Source organism: Mytilus californianus, unplaced genomic scaffold (assembly GCF_021869535.1).
Source record: "Mytilus californianus isolate M0D057914Y unplaced genomic scaffold, xbMytCali1.0.p SCAF_18, whole genome shotgun sequence".
NCBI lineage: Eukaryota > Metazoa > Mollusca > Bivalvia > Mytilida > Mytilidae > Mytilus > Mytilus californianus.
In genome coordinates, this window is record NW_026262666.1 from 9,328,419 (window position 1) to 9,338,796 (window position 10,378).

The following is a 10,378-nucleotide window of genomic DNA, read 5'->3' on the forward strand; positions in this document are numbered from 1 at the left end:
CTAAAATCAACTAGTATCTCAATTGTTTGAAAAACAATTGAAAGGTCTTTCCTGCAAAAGTGATGTTTTTGTAATGTACTCTTTAAGACCTTTCATTTGATATACGACAAGCATACCTTCTAAAAATTTTCACTTTTACACTTAATGACCCCATCCGCCTACATTTTTGATATCGGAAGTATGATATATGTAATGTAGACTTGATTATCTTTCATTTGATATGCAACAACGCCATGTTCTAGAAAGTTTGATTTCTGCACTTAATAACCCCATCCAACTTATTTTTTGAGGACAGGAATCTGATATTTGAAATGTACACGTTACGACCTTTCATTTGAAATACAACAACCTTACCTTAAAAGAAAATTATATTTTTTGCACTCAATGACCCCAACCAACCCATTTTTTGGGGACGTCAATTTGATATTTGAAATGTACGCTTTATGGACTTTCATTTGATATGCGACAACCTAACCATCTGAGAAGTTTTAATTTTTTGCACTAAATGACCCCACCCTTCCCCCTGGGATGAAAAGGGGGTTTTACATTTTCATTTTTGAGTAGAGCTCGTTAAGACCTTCAATTTGATATATCAAATGACCCCATTTGGCAAAGTGCCAAAAATGATGCAATATCAATTATATAAATAGAACTTATGAAACTTACAAAGTCAATGCAAAACATGAAAATTTCAAATTGATTTTTTGGTTTTTTTTTTCATTGAATGTTTTTGGTATTTGGTCAAACATATAACCATGTTAAACTCTTCAATTTCTTATAATTTCAGGTGGTTACCTGTTGTTGATTCAGAAATACATGCCTCCGCTCGCAAAATTTCAAAGTGCATTATCTCTTAAACGACAACAGGTATCTCAAATTTGTTAAAAGAAAAATGATCTACAGTAAAAGGACAACATTTTAGAAAAAAAATTGGACAATTCCAAAGTTCATCAAGGTCACAATGAATTATCAAATATATGATGCAATATCAAACTTGAGAACCGGAAGTCGTAGAGACATGGGACTACCACCATTCAACTCAAGACCACTTGACCTTTCAAATGTCACAAGGTCAAGGTCATAGTACACTCTGAAGGTCAAGGTTAAATTTCATCATGACCTGACATTGACCTCAAATTGAAGGCCTTGAATTACTGATCATCTTTGCAGTTTATAGTAGGTTGATATCTGTTACCTTTTAAAAGATATACATATGTTACTATAGTTTTAAGAATTATGTTAATGTAACTTTTGAACAGACGGTCGGACATTTTTGAGCTTAATGTATAAAATGTAGAGCTCGTCGAGAGGAACATTTTATACACAGTATGTATGCAGCAAACTCTTATCGTTTTCTTAATATGCAAGCTTGAAATTGCAGCGTAAATTTTTTTTGTACTCTGTGACCTTTGACCTTGGGTGCAAATTGAAGGTCACATGAACTTAAGATTATTGGTGTAGGTCCCAAGTCTCTACGACTTACGGTTCTCGAAATACAATTTTTCAAAAATTGTGTATATTTTTTTAAGAGAAATAACTCCTTATAAGGGTCAATAACAAAATTATTTTATATGTTCATTAACATTGCCATCAGTTCCTGTATATGTTGCCGTTTTCAAATCGATTCTATCTCTAATACTTTTTGAGAAAAATGCAAAGGAAAGAAATCGCTTCAAGGGGATATAACTCGCATAGGGGATGATGAAATCCTATGCAGCCTCATATGGTAGTACATCATGATGATATCAACCTATTGTCAAAATAAGGTCATGATATCTTCAAAAACAACGAAGGGGGGCCATGTTGAAAAAATCCAATAAAAGGGGGATAACTTCTACAGGGGATGATGAAATCCTTAACAGGGTCATGTGGTAATACTTCATGATGATGTCTATCGATGGTCCATATTTGGTCTTGATAACTTTAACAGAAACGGGGGAGGGCATTCCCAAAAAAATGTTGGAAGAAAAAAAAGAAAAAAAAAAAAAAAAAAAAAAGAAAAAGAAAAAAAAAAAAAAAAAGAAAAAAAAAAAACATTAGAAAAACAATAAGGTCTTTCCTAACGGAGTGGAAAGACCTTAAAAATGATACAAGACTAACAAAGGCCAGAGGCTCCTGACTTGGGACAGGCGCAAAAATGCGGCGGGGTTAAACATGTTTTTGATATCTCAACCCTCCCCCTATACCTCTAGCCAATGTACAAAAAACAAATGCACAACAGTACGCACACATGCATAAATACTCTTGTGTTAATAATCTAAAATTAAACAACAAAATGTATATTACATGTACAATAACAGTAGTTAAAGTTTAACATATTAAATAAGTGAAAATAAGTCAAAAATATTAAAGAATATTTGAAAAAAAAATATTTAGAAAAAGGTATATAGTTATATAATTAATGATGTAATTAAAGCACAAAAAAGTATTTAGAAAAAGGGGGGTCCATTCCCCAAACGCCTGTGTTACCAAATACCTTGATTGACAGAGTAACCCGTATTGAAGTCGCAGCAAATAATAAGTAAAATTTGAAAATCGATCAAACAGTGAAAACATTATTTCTAAATATTTCTGATGCAATTGATGCGATGCTGCACGTACTGTTTGTGAACTTTTTCATTTTGTTTCTCCTCCCTTCAATATCTATTTGCTTGACTCTTAGTAAACAGACACTCCTTTAGAGATTTTTTATATGTGGACTTATGAAGGCAAATTAATTGCTGTAGGATCATGACGCAGCGTTATTGTATTCACAGTTATATTTATAGATCTGATCAATATAACGGAAGCACAACTTTTCTGCCTACTGGAATTCAATTGTTCGGACATTCAACTCAATAAAATGCGCAATTATCAAACTAGATTTTCTGAAATATCTGATAAATCATTATTATCACATTTTACAATTGACCTTTACAGTAATGGCAATGAATCGCATACGGATAAAAGAAAGCACAAACAAAAAAGTAGTACGAACAAATCTATCAAAATGAATAATTCGTTGAAGTTTCTTGTGCAAGCGTTAATTCTTATTTTAGGTTTATTTTATTCATATTTTTTATATGTTAAATTCTGACTTAGTTTTACCCAATATTTCGTTCTTGTCGTCTTGTGAACTTAATTTTAGATATTTATGTAAAATAGTTAAGGTGACTTTTTAAAATGATTTGTCTATAAGATTGGTTCAATGCGACTCACAAAAAAGAAAGAAAAAAAAAGAAAAAATCAGAAAACACTTCAATTAAAAGATAAGGAGATGTTGTATGATTGGGGCATTCCATTTAATTTTTGAACAGGGGCGTTACCTTGTCAAAGATCACATTAAGATTTTTTTTCATGCAAATTTCAATCCTTCAGATGCTTGGCTTAAAACCCCTCAGATGCCAAATTGTGCCATCAACCTTTCATTTTCACAAATTTAGATAAGAAAGACCCCTAATAAATGACTTTTGATACCTCTCAGAAAAAAACCCCATCCAATACCGTTTTTCAGATATAAAAATGGAATGGTCCATTGCAAATTAATATTATTCCACTGTTTAAACATATTGATAGTTTAATTAATATTTGATTGGTTGAGACTATCCCTCGTGTCATTGAACAAATCTTCATATTCCATTCTGAGGATCATATTCCCCTCTGAAATGTCGGGATTACTTCGTGCGACGTTACGCGCGGTTAATGTACGCAACGTTTTGAACTTCTTATTCTTCTTAAAATAGCGATAGCAAAAATCATTATCATGTTCAAATTTATTTCAGACGATAAAACAAAAAGACTTATAATTAAATTTTGATCCTTACTGTTTATCAATGGGTATGTCGTGTTTAGTTTGACTTACAAAAACAAGCGGATAAGAAAAAAAATGTATGCAAAATGATATTTAATGAATTGATAGTAATCAAAGCATAGGCAGTGGAATAAAACATTCATTTCCCTTTGCCTCTGGAGATATGCAGATTTGCTCACCCTCGAAAAATCATATTTCCCTCGGGCAGAGCCCTCGTGAAATATGAATATTCTTGGGTGAACAAATCTTCATATCTCCCTCCGGCACGGGAAATAAATGTATAATATCCACTAGAGACCAATAACGAGGATCAAATCAGAACATCTATAAGTCAGTTCAGATTAAGAAATATACCGTTTCACGTATTAAAAATAATATAATAATGATAGATATTATACAAAATATATGAAAATGGTGTTGTTCTCATGTCTCAGATGCTACTTCCTACCACAGAAGGACAAAGACAACCCCCCACCCCACGCCCCTCCCCCGAGTACCAAATAAAAATGGTTTCAGTTGCACAGGAATATTAAGAACTCTTGACATATGATCATGAAACGAGTGTTGAACACTTTAGGGCACCTGATTTACCCATTAAACAGCAATTTTTACTATATAAATATAGGTCTGAAATATATATACTTGTGCACGATTAGTTCAATATACAATTAGTGTTTCCTAGAATCCTGTTTCTGCTTTGATCGAACGGTTGTTTCAAAATATTTCTTACTAGAAGGGGGTGTTTAACGATCTAGACTACCCATTAGGGTTTCGCACAGTCGGAATAATATAAATCGAAAAAAATTTAGCTTTCTAAAAAGCTTTGGAGTGTATTTTGTAAGTATGAGAAAGGTGTTATTTATCTCCTTTTTGTTCATACACTCATACGTGTGGTATAATAAGCCCGTCTTAAATGGTAACTATGGAACGCCGACACTGTCTTATTATGACATTTCTCATTATATGATGTTCATTTGCCATTATATGATGTCATTTTACCCTTATATGATGTGCAAATGACATTATATGATGTGCACTTATCCTTATATGATGTACACTTGTCATTATGTGATGTGAACTTGTCCTTATATGATGTACACTTGTCATTATATGATGTGAAGTTGTCCTTATATGCTGTCCAAACACATTTATATGAGGTGCAAACATCTTTATATCATGTCCACAATTCATTAAAGGATGTGCTTTTTCCATTATGTTATGTGATTGAGTCCTTATATTATGTGATGCTTTCCTTATACGATGTAGAAACGGCATTATGTGATGTACAATCACCTTTATACGATATGCAATCACCTTTATATGATGACAATTTGACATTATCTGATGTGCAAATTATATTATATGATGTGCAAATTATATTATATGATGTGCAAATTATCTTATATGATGTGCAAATGGTCTTATATGATGTGCAAATTATCTTATATCATGTACAGATGTCTTTATATTATGTGCAAACTTCTTATATGATGTGAACTTATCCTTATGTTATGTGCTAACATCGTTATATGGTGTGGTTCGGTTTACATCTTTCTATGATGTCAGAACATCCCTTATGATGATGTCGAAACATCATTATGATGATGTGCATTCATCGTCCTGATGGTCAATGAACATGATTACGATTAAAGCGATTACTCACTACGTCAGAACTGATTCCGATCTGCTTCTGCGGAGTAACAATTAATCAGGCTCAATTTTTAGCTGTCGTTTGGAAAATGGTTGAGATTTAAAAAGAGATAAACCTTGGCATATTAGTACCTCGTTTTAAGATGTAAAAAATCACACCTGATATTGTTGGAAAAATGTCAAAATATATGAATTGCAACGTTTTGTTTTAATCGATTGGTCTAAAATAATAAACATACGGAGTCTGCAATAATGAACATACGGTTAAAATTATTAAATTTAAGAAATAATTCTTTTATTTCATGCTCTATGCTCATTTTAACAAGGGAGGGCATTATATTTGTCAATTTCTGTACACCATAAAAAAAATAATCTATAAGAAGTTAATACACGAATTTCTAGTATGTACATTAATGTAAATTTTGCCTTGCTGATTATTTTAGCTGTTCGAGTTTCGCTTTATATATTCTCAAGATAGACACAAAAGAATGGGAAAAAATCGGACTTTGATAGGGTAATGGCTAATATAAGGGACCAGTCATTTGTAACCCAAAAAAGAGGGATAGGAAGAAATAAAAGGGGCCTTTAATTTCATCATTTTTTTAATAGAAAGGTGCATTCAATTTTATATAGTTATAGATTTGCGGTATAATGTTATGGCGATGTCTTCAAAATCCGTAGGCATCCATTTTTACGCCTGGTTCCGCTCGCCTCAATTGTTAAAACCTGAATCCTTAGTTTCAACAATTTCACTAGCAGAATTTTTTTCATCTGAAGCTAATATCGAATGAAGGTGTGGTAAATATTAATGAGACCATAACCGGCAAATCCAAATTAAGTTCGTGAAGTCGCAAACAACTTCCACACTTGAAGTTCTAGATTCACTACTGACGCAATATTTTAAACTTATAATGCATTTAGAAACTTAATACGATTTTTTTGTTATTACGAACAAAAGTATTGAAAATGTGTGTATGTGCGTTTGTGTGTAATTGTCCGGTGGTGGCTTTTTTTTTGGGAAGAGGGGGGGGGGGGGGGGGTGAAATTTGTAGTTCTTTGGAAAAGGGGGTATTTATTGACTGTTTTTCCTTCTTCAATGTGTAGACTTGAAAAAAAAAAAGAGAAATTCCACTGTTTCCTCACACGTCCCCACCCCCAATGAAAGAAAATTACCATAATTATTACTTATTTATTTATTTTAACATTCCGATGTATTGTTACCAAAGAGAATTCTACTTACGTAGCTTTCGTTTTTGACTGGTAACCGATTTATAAATACGGACATTATAGAGTGCAAAATTACATTCCTTATCGCTTGTTATAAGTTTATTTCTTCAATGAATACTCATAAAAATATTTTTTTTTAGATCACAGATTAATAATATATAATTTGTACCACTACAATATAATAGTTATTACGGTGAGGTTGAATTCCCGAACATTTATTCATCATTCACGCACGAACTTGTCTCAGAAAAAAAATATATCTCTGTACATTAACATTACTTTCAGGTACAGATAGGATTTTTTTTCTGGGACAAGTGCTTGTGACCATCCACAAGAATTTGCGGTCATCCGATGATCAGTACTTCACTACTTTGATTATATCTGTTCTTGTCTATACCAGTTTTCAAGAAAAGGTTTCTCTATAGATAAGTTATCAAGATAATAGCCAATAAAACAACAAAACTCTGAAGAGCCAAAATTGCCCAAAAAGGACCTTTACTATAGAGTTTACTCAGACACATTGCACTATTATTTTTTTTAAAATCTATTATAGTTTCCAGGATAAACGAAAAATATTAAAAGCCGCTGCCGTAAATCTTCACTTTGAAAAATTCAAAATACAACTCTCTATATCTGTAAGAGAACAACAGGTCTCAGTAAACAATAAATAAATGCAGTGTTTAAGTTCATTTAGACACCAATCTGATTAGATTACAGGTATTGTGTGTTCAAGCTTTGCTTACGCCGATCTGAAAACGCTCAATTCAGGACCATTGGGATTCTCTGGTTTTGTCAGATTTAAACACACCTTCAAAAATATGAAATTTTATTGGCTGATGTAATATTAACCAGGACAGAAAGTAAAACGAAGTGTTGTCAAATCCTTGTAACCAAAGCTTAGATTATATATTAATCATTTGTTAGACACCGACTGTAGTGTGGGTAGGAGCACGTGTATTTCCTTGATGGACTTTAATAAAAAAGAACACGGTTATTTTTTTTTTAATTTCATTATTGTTTTATTTTTCCCTGATTTAAAATTAAAACAAACTATTTCGCTCCCCATCTGAAAATATAAAATCTCTTTCAAGAAATTTGGAATCAAACATTTTCCAAAAATGTTGCCCCCCCCCCCTCCCCTCACCAAAAAATGAGCGGCTTCCCACAAAACCTTTTATATTGCGGGTTACTGCATGTGGTGGTGCTTTCGTGGTAGCATGTTCGCATAGAGTGGGAGAGGTCATGGGTTCGACCCCCGGCCGGGTCAAATCCAAAGACTTTCAAATTGATATTTGCTGCTTCCCTGCTAAGCCCGCGAAATTAAGGAATAAGAGCAAAAGCTGGTCGGCTCGGAATCAGAAGAATTTGTCCGCATGTGGCAGGTAAGCTCGACTCCTATCTTAATTGACCAGAATTGTCAGTTTTCCAAACGAAGGTTGGGTGGTCTCTCTGTGAACTTCGGCTTCCTCCACCAAAATAAACTCACCGCCACGAAATAGCATGAAAGTGTTGAAAGTGGCGGTAAATATAAATCAATCAACAAATTAATCAATCAATCATCCATACCGGTATAATTATAGCCTCTAAATCTATATCTTTATTCTCTTAAAGTCAATGTTTGACATCAGTACAGAGATAACAATAATAACTTTACAGTATATACAAAACAAGAGAGAGAGGTTTCAAAAGTCTTTAGTCAGGAGGTATAAAAAATTTAAGATATATTTCTAATTCTCTTTCCAGATCTTCTGGTATAGTTCTGTTAAGTCCTGTAATATTTTTACTCACTAAGAATTTTTTTTAGTCAATCAAAAGTAAAGAAAATATAAAAGGTGATAAGTTTACTCCTTGTCGAACACCATTGTCACAAGCAAGCAAAGTATTTCGAATTATAATTACTAGAAGATGCCAGCGAAAGCGCGGAACAATTGGGCAAGTGTTGAAACAAAGAGTGTGGACACAGTAATAAGGTGGACACAGTAAGGATTTGGACACGTTTAGTGCATTTAATTCTTTTTCTTTAAAGAGACGAAAACGAGGAACATAATGCAAAAGACGGGCATCACCCCATTCATATCTGTTGGAAAATAAAAATATCAAATACCCTAAATTGAAAAGGTGTGGCAAAGTGTGATTTTTTTTCCTTTTTACTAAATAACCGTATAAACTACGTAAAATCCTTTGACATTACCGAAAAGGATCAAAATGAGTACACAATGAAAAAAATCCCATCTAATCGGATGAAAAATAAAATCCAAAACACTTCACCAGGAATCAACCCCTCTGTATACTCAAGTTGCAGAATTTTATTAGCAATTAAAAAAATCTCCATTAAAATAAGTTGAAAATAAACAATCTGTATATACAAATATGTGAACATTACCCAACCTGACCATTTCGCATTTGACGGGCAGTACGTGGACTAAGCATGCGGTCTCCAAATTTGGATATTTTGGCTTTTTCTGTGGAAAAAAGATTGTTTCAAAGACAAATTAAGGAAGTACAAAACACTACATGTATACGTCATATCACAATTATTTCCGACTTTGTATGGTTTTGTAGGAGTAACACTACATTATACATCTTACCATTTATATTATTCAATAACATTTCATAAAACAAACCATCTCGCCATATTATGCACGAGTAGATAATTTTATAGCTATTGTTGTGAAATATTTTTAAAACTGACTGTGAGTTGTCAATGGTGCATTTTGCAATGACTAGAAATAAGAAGATGTGGTATGAGAGCCAATGAGAAAACTCTCCATCCAAGTCATAATTTGTAAGAGTAAACAATCATAGGTCAAAGTACGACCTTCAACACGTAGCATTTGCTTAACCCAAATAGCAAGCTATAAAGAGCCTCAAAATTTGTTTTATCATATTTTTCGCCACAGCCGCAAATTTCTCCTATTAGCTCCTGTATTAATTGATCTTAATCTCCCTCCGAAATGTTTGAAACGTTGATTTTGTTGAATTGCATTGTCTCATTTTTCCTATTATTTGCACTCTCGCTAGCGATAGACATATATTTGAGCTGGGTTTATAGTTTACAGAAGCAGATCGGAACCAGTTATGACGTAGACAGTAATCATTCTAATCGTAATCATGTTCATTGACCATAACGACGATGAAAGCATATCATATAATGACGTTTCGACATCATATAATGAAGTAAACCAAACCACATCATATAAGATTACAAGCACATAATATAATGACACAACCACATCATATAAAGATATTTGCACATAATATAATGGTAACTGCACATCATATAATGATATGTACACATCATATAAGTATATCTGCACATCATATAAGTATATTTGCACATCATATAAGGATCTTTGCACATAATATAAGTACATTTGCACATCATATAAGTATATTTGCACATCATATAAGGATCTTTGCACATAATATAAGTACATTTGCACATCATATAAGAATGTTTGCACATCATATAAGAATGTTTGCACATCATATAAGTACATTCGCACATCATATAAGTACATTTGCACATTATATAAGTATATTTGCACATCATATAAGTAAATAAGCACGTCATATAAGTATATATGCACATCATATAAGTATGTTTGCACATCATATAATTATGTTTGCACATCATATAATGATGTTTGCACATCATATAAGGATGTTTGCACATCATATAAGGATGTTTGCACATCATATAAAGGTGTT